The sequence below is a fragment of the Grampus griseus genome (genome assembly GCF_964374135.1).
Source record: "Grampus griseus genome assembly, chromosome: 19".
Lineage (NCBI taxonomy): Eukaryota > Metazoa > Chordata > Mammalia > Artiodactyla > Delphinidae > Grampus > Grampus griseus.
In genome coordinates, this window is record NC_139013.1 from 5,164,713 (window position 1) to 5,181,499 (window position 16,787).

The window sequence follows — 16,787 nt, forward strand, 5'->3', positions numbered from 1 at the left end:
TAGTTTGATTAATATGTGTTTTGGCGTGTTTCTTCTTTGGTTTATTCTGTATGAGACTCTCTGCACTTCCTGGACTTGATTGGCTATTTCCTTTCCCATGTTTAGGGAAGTTTTCGCCTATAATCTCTTCAAATACTTTCTCAGACTCTTCCTCTTTCTCTTCTTCTCCTGGGACACCTGTAATTCGAACGTTGTCCCCGAGGTCTCTGAGACTGTCCTCAATTCTTTTCATTCTGTTTTCTTTATTCTGCTCCATGGCAGTTATTTCCACCATTCTATCTTCCAGGTCACTTATCCGTTCTTCTGCCTCAGTTATTCTGTTGTTGATTCCTACTAGAGTTTTTTTTTTTTTTTCGGTACGTGGGCCTCTCACTGTTGTGGCCTCTCCCGTTGCGGAGCACAGGCTCCAGACGTGCAGGCTCAGCGGCCATGGCTCACGAGCCTAGCCACTCCGCAGCATGTGGGATCTTCCCAGACCGGGGCACAAACCCGTGTCCCCTGCATCGGCAGGCAGACTCTCAACCACTGTGCCACCAGGGAAGCCCCCTACTAGAGTATTTTTAATTGCACTTGGTGTGTTGCTCATCACTGTTGGTTTGTTCTTCTGTGTCCTTGTTAAACATTTCTTGTGTTTTATTCTATTTCTGAGATTTTATTATTTTTTTATATAAATTTATTTATTTGTTAGTTTTAGCTGTGTTGGGTCTTTGTTGCTGTGCGTGGGCTTTCTCTAGTTTCAGTGAGTAGGGGCTACTCTTCGTTGTGGTGCGCGGGCTTCTCACTGTGGTGGCTTCTCTTGTTGCAGAGCATGGGCTCTAGAGCACGTGGGCTTCAGTAGATGCAGCGCGTGGGCTCAGTAGTTGTGGATCGTGGGCTCTAGAGCACAGGCTCAGTAGTTGTGGTGCACGGGCTCAGTTGCTCTGCGATATGTGGGATCCTCTGGGACCAGGGCTTGAACCCATGTCCCCTGCATTGACAGGCGGACTCCCAACCACTTGCGCCACCAGGGAAGCCCTATTGCTGAGATTTTAGATCATCTTTACTATCATTACTCTGAATTCTTTTTCAGGTAGACTGCCTATATTCTCTTCATTTGTTTGGTCTTATGGGTTTTTACCTTGCTCCTTCATCTGCAGCATATTCTTCTGTCTTCTCATTTTGTTTAATTTACTGTGTTTGGGGTCTCCTATCCGCAGGCTGCAGGGTCGTAGTTCCTCTTACTTCTGGTGTCTGCCCTCAGTGGGTGAGGTTGGTCCAGTGGCTTGTGTAGGCTCCCTAGTGGGGGGACTGGTGTCTCCGTTCTGGTGGGTGCTGCTGGATCTTGTCCCTCTGATTGGCAGGGCCACGTCCGGTAGCTCTTTTTGTGGTGTTTCTGAGCTTAGTATGACTTTAGGCAGCCTGTCTGCTAATGGGTGGGGTTGTGTTTCTGTCTTGCTAGTTATTTGGCATGAGGCCTCCAGCACTGGACCTTGCTTGCTGTTGGGTGGAGCCAGGTCTTGGTGTAGAGATGGAGTCCTGTGGAAGAGCTCTTGCCAATTAATATTCCCTGAGGCTGAGAGTTCTCTGGTCATCCAGCGTCCTGGACTAGTCTCTCCCACCTCAGAGGCTCAGGCCCGACCCCTGTTCAGAGCACCAAGAGTCTGCAACTGCACGGTGTGGAAGAAAAGGGAAAAAAAAAAAGAAGGAAAACAGACACACACAAAGAAACACACAAACGAAAACAAACAAAAAAGAAAACGAACAAACAAAACCCCAAGACAAAAAAACAAACCGCAGGAGAGAGAGATAACAAAAAAGAAGAGAGCAACCAAACAAACGAACCCCAAAATGAAAACAAACACTAAAAACTAAACTACCTAAAAAAAAAATAAAAAAAAAATAAAAAAATAAAAAAAAAAATAAAATAAAATAAAATAAAAATAAAAAAAAATAAATAAACTACCAAAACTAAAAGCAAATCAAAAGCAGAAATCGAACTCTCGGTAGGTCTCTGCACCTGCTGTGGGCACCATGGGGCCAGCTTATGCTCTGACCTGACCCAACTCGTACGAGTACTTGCCCCAGAGTCCACAGCCTCAATTGTGGAAACACTCGTTGTCTATTCAGATATTGCACAGATGGAGGGTGTACCAAGCCGATTGAGGGATTTAATCTGCTGCTCCTGTGGCTGCGTGGAGAAATTTCCCTTTCTCTTCTGTGGTTGCACTGCCCCAAGAGTTCAGCTTTAGTTTTGGCTCTGCCTCTGTGTTTTGGCCACCCTCAGGAGTCTCTTCCCCACCCGGGCAAGGGGGAGTGAAGGCAGTGGCTGGTTAGGGCTCACTTGCTCACCCAGGCCAGGGAGCGGGAAGGACACAGCATTCACAGTTGGGATGTGCGGGGAGTACCTTTGGCAGCAGAGACCAGTGGGAATTTTCAACAGCCTGAGGTGTGCTGTTCGCCCTCCCCAGGAAGTTGGTCCCAGATCGCTGGACCGTTGGCAGTGGCGGGCTGCACTGGCTCCCGGGAAGGTGTGGGCAGTGACCTGGGCTTGCTCACGGGACCTGCGGTGGCAGCAGTAGCTGCCACGCCCACCTCTGGGGTTCAAGATAGCAGGCACAGCTCTCACCAGGCCCTAGAGCTTGTGTAGGCTGTGCCCTGCTGTCTGTGAGTGCGTGGAGAAAGAGGCTCCTAGGGCGGGTGTGCCCCTCTCCTCGTGCACCCTGCAACAATGGTCCCTTGTCTATCTGGCAGGCCCAGGTTGCTTTCCGGACTCCATCAGGCTGTCTTCTCACAGCTAACCCCCAATCCTCTCTCCCTGGGGTCTGACCTCTGAAGCCCGAGCCCCAGCACCCAGCCCCCACTCGCCCCGGCAGGCAGGCAAGCATCTCAGGCTGGGGAGTGCTGGTTGACACTGATCCTCTGTGCGGGATTCCCTCTGCTTTGCTCTCCGCACCCCTGTTGCTGCGTTCTCCTCTGAGGCTCCAAAGCTCCCCCTTGTCTCTGCCAGTGAGGGGGCTTCCTAGTGTGCAGAAACATTTCCTCCTTCACAGTGCCCTCGCAGAGGCGTGAGTCCTGTCCTGTTGCCTTTGTCTCTTTTTGTTTTTTCCTTTTTTCTTTTGCCTTACCCAGTTACATGGAGACTTTTTGCCTTTTTTGGAAGTCTGAGGTCTTCTGCCAGTGTTCTGTAGGAGTTGTTCCACATGTAGATGTGTTTTTGATGTATCTGTGGGGAGGAAGGTGATCTCCACATCTTATTTCTCTGCCATTTTCTGAGACTTCTCTATCAATGTTCTTTATCTTTTCAAAGAACCAGGTTTTAGTTTCATAGATCTTTTCTTTTCTTTTTTCTTTTTTTTGGTCTCTATTTCATTTATTTCTGCTCTGATCTTTATATCTCTCTTTGGGGTTTTGTTCTTTTTCTAGTTCCTTTAGGCATAAAGTTAGGTTGTTTATTTGAGGTTGTTTGAGATTGTTCTTGAATCCTAAGTTTAGCTTGTTTTGCTATAAACTTCACTCTTAGAACTGTTTTTACTGTGTCCCATAGGTTTTGGGTCACAGTTTTCATTTTCATTTGTCTCTAGGGTTTTCTTTTTTTAATTTCCTCTTTGATTTCTTCAGTGATCCACTGGTTGTGTAGTAGCATATTCTTTAGCTTCCACATCTTTGTGTTTTTTGCAGCTTTTTTGGTTTTTGGTTTTTTTTTTTTTTTTTAGGTGATTTCTAGCTTCATAGCATTGTGGTCGGAAAAGATGCTTGATATGATTCCAGTTTTCTTACATTTACCAAGGATTGCTTTGTGATCCAGCATGTGGTCTGTCTTGTAGAATGCCCCACGTGCACTTGAAAAGAATGTGTATTCTGCTGCTTTCAGGTGGAATGCTCTATAAATATCAATTAAGTCCATCTGCTCTAATGTGTCAGTTAAGGCCTGTGTTTGCTGATGGATTTTCTGTCTGGATGATCTGCCCATTGATATAAGTGGGTGTTAAAGTCCCCCACTATTATTGAGTTGCTGTCCATTTCTCTTTTTATGTCTGTTAACATTTGCCTTATATATTGAGGTGCTCCTTAGTTGGGGTGAATATACATTTGGAATTGTTATGTCTTTTTGGATTGATCCTGTGATCATTTTCTCGTGGCCTTGTCTCTTTTAACAGTCTTTTTTCTTTTTCAGGTCTGTTTTGTCTGTTTTATTTCCAGTTGCATGGAATACTTTTTACCATCCCTTCACTTTCAGTCTGTATGTCTCTGCATCTGAAGTGAGTCTCTTGCAGGCAGCATATGTACAGGTCCTATGTTTGTATCCATTCATCCAGTCTGTATCTTTTGGTTGCAGCATTTAGTTCATTTACATTTAAGATAATTATTGATATGTATGTTTCTATTGCCATTTCATTAATTGTTTTGGATTTGTTTTTGTAGGTCTTTTTGTCCCCCTTTCTTCTTTTGTTCTCTTTTCTTGTCGTTTGATGAGTATCATTAGTGTTATGGTTGGATTTCTTTTTCTTTTTTATATGTATATGTATTAGAGATTTTTGTTTCTCAGTTACCATGAGGTTTTTGTATACTAGTACGTATGTTTATGTGCTTGTTTGAAGTTGCTAATCTCAAATGCGTTTTAGATACCCTGCATTTGTAGTCTCCTCTCTGCATGATTACTGTTTTTGAGATTATATTTTACATCCAGTTGTTTTGTATATCCCTTAACTGCTCATTGTGGATACAGATGGGTTTACTACTTTTGTTTTTTAACCTACCTACTAGCTTTGTGTGTGGATGATTTTCTGCCTTTATTACATGTTTGCCTTTACCAGTGAGCTTTTCCATTTTGTGATTTTCTTGTTTGTAGTCAAGAAAGTCTTGTTGTGGTCTTTTCCCACTAGAGAAGTTCTTTTAGCATTTGTTGTAAATTTGGTTTGGTGGTGTTGAATTCTTTTAGCTTTTTCTTGTCTATGAATCTTTTGATTTCTCCATCAATCTGAAGGAGAACTTTGCTGGTTTGACTACTCTTGGTTGCAGGTTTTTCTCTTTCATCACTTTAAGCATATTGTGCCAGTGCCTTCTGGCTTGCAGAGTTTCTGATGAAAAATCATGTGATAGTCTTATGGCAGTACTCTTGTGTGTTTTTTATTGCTTTCCCTTGTTGCTTGTAATTTTCTGTCTTTAATTTTTGTTATTTTAATCAGAATGTCTCTTGGTGTTTCCTTTCCCAGGTGAGAGAAGTTTTCAGCTATTATCTCTTCAAATATTTTCTCAGGCCCTTTCTCTCTTCTCCTTCTGGGAACCCTGTATTGTGAATATTAGCATACTTGCTCTTGTCCCAGAGGTCTCTGAAACTGATCTCATTTCTTTTTATTCTTTTCTTTTTTTCTCTTTGGTGGCAGTGATTTCCCCTACTCTGTTTTCCAGCTCACTGGGCCATTATTCTGCCTCATTTCGTCTATTATTAATTCCTCATATTTTTCATTTCATTTATTGTATTCTTCAATTTTGTTTCATTGTTATTTAGAATTTCTAAGTCTTTGTTAAAAACTTCTCATTTCTCACACTGTGCATCCATTCTCCTACCAAATTCTTTGATCATCTTTACGATTATTCCTCTGAACTCTTTCTTGAATAGTTTGCCTGTCTCCACCACACTTGGTTCTTCTTCTGGGCTTCTATTTTGTTCCTTTATCTGAAACATATTCCTCTGTCGCCTCATTTTTTTTTTTTTTTTCTGTCGCCTCATTTTGTCTAAATTGCCATTTGTATTTTATGTATGTGGTAGGTTAGTTACATTTCTCAACCTTGGAGAAGTGGCCCTCTGTAGGAGACGTCCTATGCATTCAGGCAGTGCACTCCCCTTTCGTCACCTATGGACCAGGGGCTATCTGGTCCTCAGGTAGTATGTGGCCTGCATTTGCAGATTTGGTCTATAGGCTGCAGAGACTATAGTTTTCTTGCTTCTCGTGTCTGCCCCCTGGTGAGTGAAGCTGGTCTAGAGGCTTGTGCAGACTTCCTTGTGGGAGGGGCAAGTGCCTGCTCTCTGGTGGGTGGTGCTGGGTCTGCCTCTGGTGGGTAGGGCCCACTGGTGTCTAGGGGCATGGGAAGTAGCTGGGGCTCAGGAAGTCTTTAGACAGCCTGTCTGCTAATGGGTGGGACTGTGCCCCTGCCCAGTGTGTTGTTTGGTCTGAGGTGAGGAGTCACAGCACTGGAGCCTGCAGGGTTTTGGATGGGGCCAGGTCTTGGTGCCAAGATGTCAGCCTCCAGGAGAGCTCATGCAGATGAATGTTCCCTGATATGTCCACCACCAGTGTCTATGTCTCCTGACCATGCTACAGTTGCCTCCTGCCTCCCCGGAGATCCTCTAAGACCAGCAGGTGGCTCTGGTCCATGCTCCTATGATATGACTGCTTTTGCCCTTTGTCCCAGTGCATGTGAGATTCTTTTGTGCGCCCTTTAAGAGTGAAGTCTCAATTTCCCCCAATCCTGTGGAGCTGCAGTCAAGTCCCGCTGGCCTTCTAAGCCAAATGCTCTGAGGACTCTGTTTCCTGGGGCTGGACTCCTGGGCTGAGCTGCCTTACGTGGAGCTCAGAACTCTCACTCCTGTGGGAGAACCTCTGTAATATAATTATTCTCCTGTTTGTGGGCTGCCCACCCAGGGGGCATGCGATTTGATTATATGGCCAATCTGCCCCTCCTTCTGTCCAGTTGTGGTTCCTTCATTAGCTGTTGAAGATCTTTTCTGGTAGGTTCTAGTTCAGTGGTTGCTCTTCAGTCAGTTGTGCTTTTGGTGTGCTTGTGAAAGGAGGGGAACTTAGGGTCCTTCTCTGCCATCTTAGCCGCTATCCCTCAAGAGTTTTTTTTTGGAAGTCTTCTGTTCTATTCCAGCAGTCTGTCTGTATGCCAGTACCACACTGTTTTGATTAGTGTATCTGTGGAATAAGTTTTGAAATAAAGAAGTGTGATACAACAAGTTTGTTCTTTTCAAGATTGTTTTTGCTATTTGTTTTCTCCTGAGACTCCATATGAATCACAGGATGGATTTATCTGTTTCTTCAGGAAAACACCACTGGGATTTCACGAGGGAATGATTTGAATATAATGATCACTTTGGGTAGTATTGACATCATGACAACATTGACTTCCAATCCATGAATTTGGGATGTCTTTGCATTTATTTTTGTCTTTTCTAAAATTTTCAGCAGTCTTTAGTTTGCAATATACATATCTTTACCTTCTTGTATAATGTTGCATCTAACTTTTTTTTTTTTTGATTTTCTTGTAACTGGAATATTTTTCTCATTTTCTTTTTTGGTTGTTCATTTTTAATGTTTATGAGCCCAACTGAATTTTGCATGTTGATTTTATATCTTGTCATTTTTTTAGAGCTCTAAAAATTTTAGCAGGTCTTTTCTGCGGAATATTCACGGTTTTCTACATATTAGATCATGTCAGTTCTGTAGAGATGATTTCACTCCCTTTTGCTATTGGGATATCTGTTACCCAATTTTCTGCCTCTGTGTTCTTCCTGGGACTTCCAGTAATAGGCTTTTAGAAATATTGAGAGCAGGTATCCTTGTCTTGTTCCTGATCTTAAAGGAAGAGCTTTCATTCTTTCACCATTGAGTATGATGATAGCTTTGTGTAACTGCTCCATTGCAGGATATTTTTCAGCATAGTCTTCTCCCTTTTCTTGATAAAGAACGTACATCACACATGATGTTGAATACAAATTCATATGCCCGTTCCTCATTGGAGTTAGAAGCAGAGAAATGTGTATTAGTTGAGGAGGTGCCAACCAGAAACTTGGGAGACCTGGCCTTGCCTCAAATCCATCTTCCTGGCTGGCCAGGGTGTAAGATTTTTAAAGGGTAAGGGAGAGAGGGGAGGGGAGTGTCTGTAATCCCAGCTTTCCTATAAGATCTCAGCTGCAGACTTTTGAGAATCAAGTTGTGGCTTCCTTTCTGATTATTCTGTATGTTTCTGCAAAGCAGTTCCTAAATCAGAGTCTTGTGATCCCTTAACTTCCTTCTAGGAGACAGGAAAAGCAATAGTTCAGGCATTTTATTACTTAGAGCCAAATGTGGCTGGTTAAGAATTTCAATTCTCAGTGGACCCTCTGGTGTCATCAATTTTTAAGTCCTCTTGGGGTAACTGGTTGAAGCCACAGTTTGGGTTCATAAATCAAGGTACCAATTTAAGCTACCAATCATGGAAGTGATTAAATTGGACTTGCTTTTCCTTTGTTTCTGTATTCTCTCAATCCCCTAATTAGTAACTGCTTGAATCTGACTTTCTGAACTCAGGAATGGTCTAGGAGACTAAAGCCTATTTTTTTTTTTTTTTTTTTTTTTGTGGTACGTGTGCCTCTCACTGCTGTGGCCTCTCCCGTTGCGGAGCACAGGCTCCGGACGCGCAGGCTCAGTGGCCATGGCTCACGGGCCCAGCCGCTCCGCAGCACGTGGGATCCTCCCGGGCCGGGGCACGAACCCATGTCCCCTGCATCGGCAGGCGGACTCTCAACCACTGCGCCACCAGGGAAGCCCAAGCCTTTTTTTTTTTTTACAAACAGGAAATGGGAGACTCGGAAAGGCTTTTGTAACCAGGAAGGCCCTGCAGATTCCTGTTCAGTTTCAGTCCCCCGTTTTCTTTGGTACTCCTCAATCTTGAGATGAACATGTGTGGAAGAAGAAACAGAATAAAATTTTCGATAGGTTAATCAGACTTAGCAGGAAAACTCAGATTTAAGGCAACTTAACTTTTGAAAATTATGGTCCCCTACTCTACTGGAGGGTTGATTCGGTTTCTTTGTAACTGCACGTATGTACAGAAGAAACTCATTTGTCTTTAGATGGCTTTTTCCTGGTTTTTTCTTCTGATTTCTGCTAATAAAATTCATGTTGTTTATGATATGACTTTATCTGCATTATATCTTGTATGGTTTTCATTTGCATTTTTTTCCAACAACATTGTGTCTCACCCTAGTCAGTAAATATACAAAGTGCTCACTTTTTGTTTCTAGTATTTTGGAGCCATTAAACCAGATAATTAAGGATACCACATAGGTAGGGATTGCTCTGTTACTGGCCATTAGATAACTGGAGGATATTTTATGTCTTAAATTGTAAATGTCATTTACAGATGACGGTCTTTTAGCATGTATTATGCAATACAACTGACACATACTACTTGTTAATGTAAAATGCCTTTTTTGGGGGGGTGTACATAGTTCTATAGCAAAGATTTAGAAAAATATATTGTTTCTTACAAATTGTTTCATCAAATTCTTCATTTTCTCTGTTATATTTGTTTTACAGTTCTAAACAGCCAATTACATTATTAATTGGATAAGTTTTGTTTTGGATTATTTCCCGGTACAATACATTGTCTATTTTTAAAAATTAATTTATGTACAGTAAGTATGCAGAATACATCAATAGTATATTTCTCTCCCCAATTATGAGACAGCAGTGTGTTTACTGTTGGTTCTTAGGGATGATAGTAGAAGAATACTCTCTTTGAGAGCCGACATAGGTTTGTCTAGTGTGAGTGTTTTTGTCATATGGTGTTTAAAACTAGGCTAGGGCTTCCCTGGTGGCGCAGTGGTTGAGAGTCCGCCTGCCGACGCAGGGGACCCAGGTTCGTGCCCCGGTCCGGGAGGATCCCACATGCCGCGGAGCGGCTGGGCCCGTGAGCCATGGCCGCTGAGCCTGCGCGTCCGGAGCCTGTGCTCCGCAACGGGAGAGGCCACAACAGTGAGAGGCCCGCGTACCGCGAAAAAAAAAAATAAATAAAACTAGGCTACCTTAAAGTATATTTGGATTTATGTTGTCACGCTTTCTTAAGTAAAGAATTCTATTCCTTTAGTGTTTCCAAAAATTTAAGGTCATGGTTGGGGCATTTCATACCTATCTTTGGTATAAGTATTACATCTGTTGTAATAGCATATATTCAACATGAGACATATATCTTGGAATTATTGTGAATGGGATACCTATGGTTCTTTATATCTTGTAGATATCTCCCCTATACATGTGATCAAGCAATTACAACCCAAAGTGAACAGTGATAAAGGAGAAGTATTCCAAATACCAATGTTGGGAAGACCTGAAAGCTGTAAAATCAAACATTTTCACCTCTGGGAAATTCAGAAAAATATGTATGACTTTGAGTGTCAGTGGAGAGACGATGAAAGAAATTACAAAGGAATGCCTGTAATCTGCAACAAAAATCTCACTGATGGAAGAGATCGACATGGTAGAGGGGGTGCAGGAATGAAGCCCTGTGGAAATAGGCTTGGATTAAACTTTCAGGATAAACTGCAGATATTTCAGACTGATGGGATAATTTCTGAATGTGATGTAGTTGAGAGGTCTGTCAACAATTGTTTCTCATTTTCACCACTTCAAAGAATTCCTCCTAGTGTCCAAACCAATGTTTCTAATATATATGGGAATGATTTTGTGCATCCTTCAGTGATGACGCAAAACCTTAAAGCACACAGGGAAAGACCTTGCAAATGTAATGAGTGTGGGAAAGCCTTTCTTAAGGGCTCACACCTCATTAAACATCAGACCATCCACACAGGAGAGAGATTACATAAATGTGACATATGTGACAAATTCTTTGGTCGAAGTTCACAGCTTGCATGTCATCGTAAAATTCATCCTGGAGAGAAATGTTACAAATGTAAGGCGTGTGGCAAAACCTTTAACAATGGCTCCACCCTTGCCAGACATCAGATAATCCACCCAGGAGCAAACTTGCATAAATGTGATGTATGTGGTAAAATCTTTGGTCAAAATTCATACCTTGTACGTCATCAGAATATTCATGCTGGAAAGAGAAGTCACCAGTGTAATGAGTGTGGTAAAACCTTTACTGACAGCTCAAACCTCAGTAGACATCAGAAAATTCACACAGGAAAGAAATTATATAAATGTGATACATGTGGCAAAGTTTTTAGCCGAAATGCACACCTTGCTGGTCATCGGAGGATTCATACTGGAGAGAAACCTTATAAATGTAATGAGTGTGGGAAGCTCTTTAGTCAGAATTCACATTTCATAAGTCATAAGAGATTTCATACTGGAGAGAAACCTTACAAATGCAGTGAGTGTGGCAAGGCCTTTAGTGAGAAGGCAGTCCTTTTAAGTCATAAGAGAATTCATACTGGTGAGAAACCTTACAAATGTGATGAGTGTGGAAAGGTCTTTAGTCAAAAATCACATCTTCGACTTCATTGGAGAATTCATACTGGAGAGAAACCTTTCAAATGTAATGAGTGTGGCAAGGTCTTCAGTCGAAATTCACACCTTACAAGTCATCGGAGAGTACATATAGAGAAACCTTTCAAATGTTTTGAGTGTGGGAAAGCCTTTACTCAGGTCTCAACCCTCGCTACACATCAGAAAACCCATACCTGAGAGAAACTATGTAAGTGTGATATATGTGGGAAGGGCTTCAAAATTCACACCTAACTGTTGTTCAGAGAATTCATACTATGGAGAAATCATACAGATATCAGTGTGGCAAAGCTTTTGTGCCCTGAGCCTCCCTTACCATCAGAGAATTCATACTAGAGAGAAACGTTACAAATGTAGTGAGTGTGGCAAAGTCTTCAGTGTGCTTTCAAGCCAAACTTAACCATCAGAGGATCCATACAGGTTAGAGCACTTAAAAATATAATGAAGGGGACTTCCTTAGTGTTCCAGTGGTAAAGAATCTGCCTTACGATGCAGGGGACATGGGTTTGATCCCTGGTCGGAGAATTAAGATCCCACGTGCCGCGGGGCTACTAAGCCTGCGCGCCACAACTACTGAGCTTGCGTGTCTCAACTAGAGCCCACATGCTGCAAACTACAGAGCCCGTGCATTCTGGAACCCACGCACCACAACTACAGAGCCCACGCTCCCTGGAGCCTGTGCGCCACAACTAGAGACGAGAAAACCTGCACGCCACAACTAGAGAGAAGCCTGCGCACTACAGTGAAAGATCCTGCATGCCTCAACAAGGATCCTGCGTGCCGCAACTAAGACCCAACACGCCAGAAATAAATAATAAGTAAATCTTTAAAAAAAAAATACAACGAAGGTGGCAGTGCTTTAGGAGGCCTTCACATCTTAGGCTTCACGAGAAAATTCATACTGGATAGAAGCCAGATAAATGTATTTAGTATAGTCAGGCCTTTAGAAAATGAATTCAATCTAGAAAGATTCCTCACCAATGCCATGAATGTGAAAAACCTATTCTCACAGCTTACATCTCACCAATATTCAGGTAATCTGCACTCTTCAGAATGTTACAAATGTACTAAATTTTGAATGCTTTTAGATTGTGCCTTAAACTCAGTGATCACCAAATACTTCATGTTTTAAAATGCAACGAATATGTCAAAAGTTAAACTATTGCTCACTCATTGCTAGATATCAGAATTTTTTTTTTTTTTTTTTTTTTTTTGCGGTACGTGGGCCTCTCACTGTTGTGGCCTCTCCTGTTGCGGAGCACAGGCTCCGGACGCGCAGGCTCAGCGGCCATGGCTCACGGGCCCAGCTGCTCCGCGGCATGTGGGATCTTCCCGGACCGGGGCACGAACCCGCGTCCCCTGCATCAGCAGGCAGACTCTCAACCACTGCACCACCAGGGAAGCCCGATATCAGAATATTTATCCTGAGTAAAACGCGCAGAAATGTATGTGGCAAGGATCTTACCCAGAAGTCACAAGATAGGAGCATACTGGCGCCGTACCTCCCAAATTCACTGGTTGAGGCAAAACCTTTACCTTGAGTTCAAGTACTTGGCAACTGCAGAAAATTCATATTGAAGAGAAGCTGTGGAAATGTATGAAGAGAGGCTTTCTCCAGGCCTCACAGTGCACTAAGCTTCAGAGTACACAGTTTTGAGAGAAACCACACAAAGCAATATGTGTCCTGAGGACTGTACTTGAAGATCAAAACTGAAATAGAGGATTTACGCTGGTGAGAAAGCTTTCTGATGTAATGAATGTTGTAAATTTTTACATCAAGTATCCACACCTTTAGTGTAATGACAGAATTCTTACAGGTTACAAAGTATACACGGAAAAGCTTCATGTAACAGTACATCCTTGGGGTTTACCGAAGAACTAATATTTGGGACAGTCCTTACAAATATAATGAATTTGGTGAATTTTTTGAGCCACTCTTACGACAGACCATCAGAGAAGGCATACTAGGAATAAATAAATCTTTAGTTCTCTAAGGTTAACCTGAGATATTACATACTGCAGAATCATTACAACTCACAACATGTTAAAACTTCTGACATGGTGTGTATATGAGAGGAAAAAGGACATATGTGAAAATAGCTGATTATCTTCAGTATATTAAAATTTAAGTATTTGAGTTTTCTTGAAAAGGCTACTTACTATTTATGCTTTTCAACCTAAAGTTTGAAGTAACAGGGAAGAACAAGTCTGTCTCTTTCCTTTTACTTTAACATTTGTATTCTATTGCTTTGGCTACAAGTGAATCACTAAAGGGATGTTGCTTATAAGCTTAAATTATACATAATGGGCTATCTTTGGGAAACCTGATTCCCGTGTAATGTGCATTAAACTAAAATACCTTTGTTTACCTTGTGGGAAACCTCCTGTCCAGGCTCCCCTGTGAATGGATTCAAGAAAGAAGAAATTAAGACATCCCCTCAAGAACCTGATTGGAACTAAGAGTTTACTCCCTCCTCTTTTAGTATGAAAGAAGCCCGAATTCTAACTCAGGGAAGACGATTCTTTGGGACAGCAGTCCACCATCTTCTGGGTCTGCTGGCTTTCTGAATAAAGCCACTGTTGCTTGCTCCAACAACTAGTCTCTCAGTTTATTGGCCTGTTGTGTGGTGAGCCCTAAGAGCTTGGCCTTGCTAATATGTTGATTTCATGCATTCATTACAGGCCTTTCATGATGGTCTCTGGGAAGGAATCAGTAAGATGAGGGGGCCAACTTCATTAGGTGTGGTTCATTCACATCCATGTTCCCTGGAAAGACATGAATCCTGAATTATCAAATTTAATAGTGTGTGAATTAGTGTCAGGGAGGGGCAGAGAATAGTGTAAAACTAGGACATGAATCATCATGCTTATTATGTTCAGGGCGCCCTTCTGTTCACAGTGGGTTACAGGACAGAGTGCTCTACCAACTGACCTGGACAAGAGCAGGCAAGACATTAGGCACTGGGCTTTTCATGGGAGGAGAGTGACAGGTTATTAGGGACTGATTATGTGGTAGGAACAATGCACAGGAAAAGTTGGTCACTTTCTCCATTGGATGGCAATAACTGTTGTATGTATGATTAAAAAAAAGTTAGTCTTGGGGCTTCCCTGGTGGCGCGGTGGTTGAGAGTCCGCCTGCTGATGCAGGGGACACGGGTTCGTGACCCGTCCGGGAGGATCCCACGTGCCGCGGAGCGGCTGGGCCCGTGAGCCATGGCCGCTGAGCCTGCGCGTCCGGAACCTGTGCTCCACAACGGGAGAGGCCACAACAGTGAGAGGCCCACGTACCGCAAAAAAAAAGAAAAAAAAAAAAAAGTTAGTCTTATTTTTGGAAATTGAAGAGAGAGCAATTATTTTGAGCATCAAATTTAATCAGAACCAGAATAATATGTGTGTGTGTATGATTCACATTTAACTGCTGCCATTATCATTTGCTACTGTTGTATTCATAGAATTACATTCTGAATGTATCATGGGTCTCCTGTTTTAATTAATAAAATATAATCACTTTTGTCATAACCCTGGATGAATCATGTTTATTCCGTCAACACAGTTTTATCTCATGTCGGTGCTTTATAACAGCAGGTAAAATGCACCGTTAGGCTCTCAGGTTTGAAAGAATCTATAACAATTTCTTTCCAATATGGAATGAAACAACATACAGTTTGGGGGTTACATACTCATAATGTGTACTCTCCACACTCTATTCCAGAATATTCAGATGGCTATAATGCAAATCCCATAGCAGTGCATTTCAGACTGACTTCCTTCCATTAGTGTGCAAAAATTGAATCAAATTTAAATAAATTTAAAGATCTAATTGGCTTTATTGAATGATTGATACACTGGGCAGCATCCCACCTAGGGAATAAAGAGGTGCTCCAAGGAGCTGTACAGAGTGGGAAAGCACATGATGTTGAGCATCTTTTCATGTGCTTTTTGAATGTGTATCTATGATAGATGTTTGGTTTCTGCTTTCTATGAGTCTTCATATGGATATGGGACTCTCGCCACTTCCTGAACTTGGGTGACTGTTTCCTTTCCCAGGTTAGGGCGGTTTTCAGCTATTATCGCTGCAAATATTTTCTAAGGCGCTTCCTCTCTTCTTCTCCTTCTGGGACCTGTATAATACAAATATTAGTGCACTTGTTGTTGCCCCAGAAGTCTCTTCAAATGTCGTCCTTCTTTTATTCTTTTTTCTCTTCAGTGGTGATTTCCACTACTCTGTCTTCCAGCTCACTGATCCATTCTTTTGCCTCATTTAGCCTGTTATTGATTCTTCCTAGTGCATTTTTCATTTCAGTTACTGTATTATCCCATTCTGTTCAGTTGTTGTTTAGATTTTCAAAGTCTTTGTTAAATACTTCTCATTTCTCAGGCAGTGCATCCATTCTCCTCCCGAGTTCTTTTTGATCATTACTCTGAACATTTTTCCGGCCAGATTTCCTATCTCCACGTCACTTAGTTCTTCTTCTGGGGGTTTTGTCTTATTCCTCCGCCTGAAACATATTCCTCGGGTACCTCATTTTGTCTAAATTGCTATTTCTATTTTTATGTATGTGGTAGGTTAGTGACATTTCTCAACGTTGGAAAAGTGGCCCTCTGTAGGAGGTGTCCTTTGCATCCCTTTCATCACCGAAGGTCAGAGGCCAGCTGGTCCCGGGGTAGTGTCTGGCCTGTATTTGTGGATTCAGTTTGCAGGCTGTGAGACTGCAGTTTTCTTGCTTCTGGTGTCTGCACCCTGGTGGGTGAGGCTGGTCTAGAGGCTTCTCCCTGCCCCCTGTTGGTTGGACCTGGGTCTTGGCCCTTTGGCAGGCCAGGGTATGTCTAAGGGCATGCAGAGAGGTGGCAGTGGGCTCAGGAAGCCTTTAGGCTGCCCATTGGCTGATTGGTGGGGCTGTATCCCCTGCCAGTTTGTTGTTTTGCCTGAGGCGCCCCAGCGCCAGACCTATAGGTTCTTGGGTGGGGCGAGGTCTTGGTGCCAAGAAGTCAGCCTCCAGGAGAGCTCATGCAGATGAATGCTCACCGATGTTACTGCCGTCATTGTCTGTGTTCCCAGGGTGAGCCAACGCTTCCCCCCACCTTCCCAGGAGATCCTCCAAGATCAGCAGGCAGGGGCAGTTCTTGCCCAGGCTTCTGTCAGATTATTGCTTTTGCCCTTCATCTCTGTGTATGTGAGATTTTGTGTGTGTCTGTTAAGAGTGAAATCTCTCTTTTCCCCATTACTCTGAGCTCCTGCAATCAAGCCCCACTGGCCTTCAAAGGTAAATGTTCTGGGGGCTTCTCATCCCAGTGCCGGACCTCTGGGCTAGGGGGCGTGATGTGGGGCTCACGACTCTCACTCCTGTGTGAGAACCTCTGTAATATAATTATTCTCTAGTTTTTGGGTCACCTACCCAGGGGATATGGGGTTTGGGTATATCATGAGTCTGCCCTTCCTACCCATCTCATTGTGGTTCCTTCTTTATGTCTTTACTTGTTAAAGAGCTTTCCTGGTAGGTGCTAGTCTTTCATCAATGGTTGTACTGCAGTTAGTTGTGATTTTGGTGTGCTCGTGAGAAGGGGTGAGTTTAGGAT

At 42.8% G+C, this 16,787-nt stretch overlaps 1 long non-coding RNA gene across 3 annotated transcripts in view; it reads left to right on the forward strand.

Moving 5' to 3' along the window:
• Positions 1–16,787, forward strand: part of LOC309836239 — a 67,484-nt gene that overhangs the window by 30,789 nt on the left and 19,908 nt on the right. Inside the window, exon 5 of one of the 3 annotated variants that reach the window (XR_014298132.1) lies at positions 13,603–13,754. The exons of 1 other annotated variant lie outside the window; for it this stretch is intronic. This is a non-coding gene — a long non-coding RNA (uncharacterized lncRNA). Of the gene's footprint in view, positions 1–9,981; positions 10,039–13,602; positions 13,755–16,787 lie in introns of those variants that run through there. One more of the 3 variants, XR_014298133.1, reaches the window with a different exon arrangement.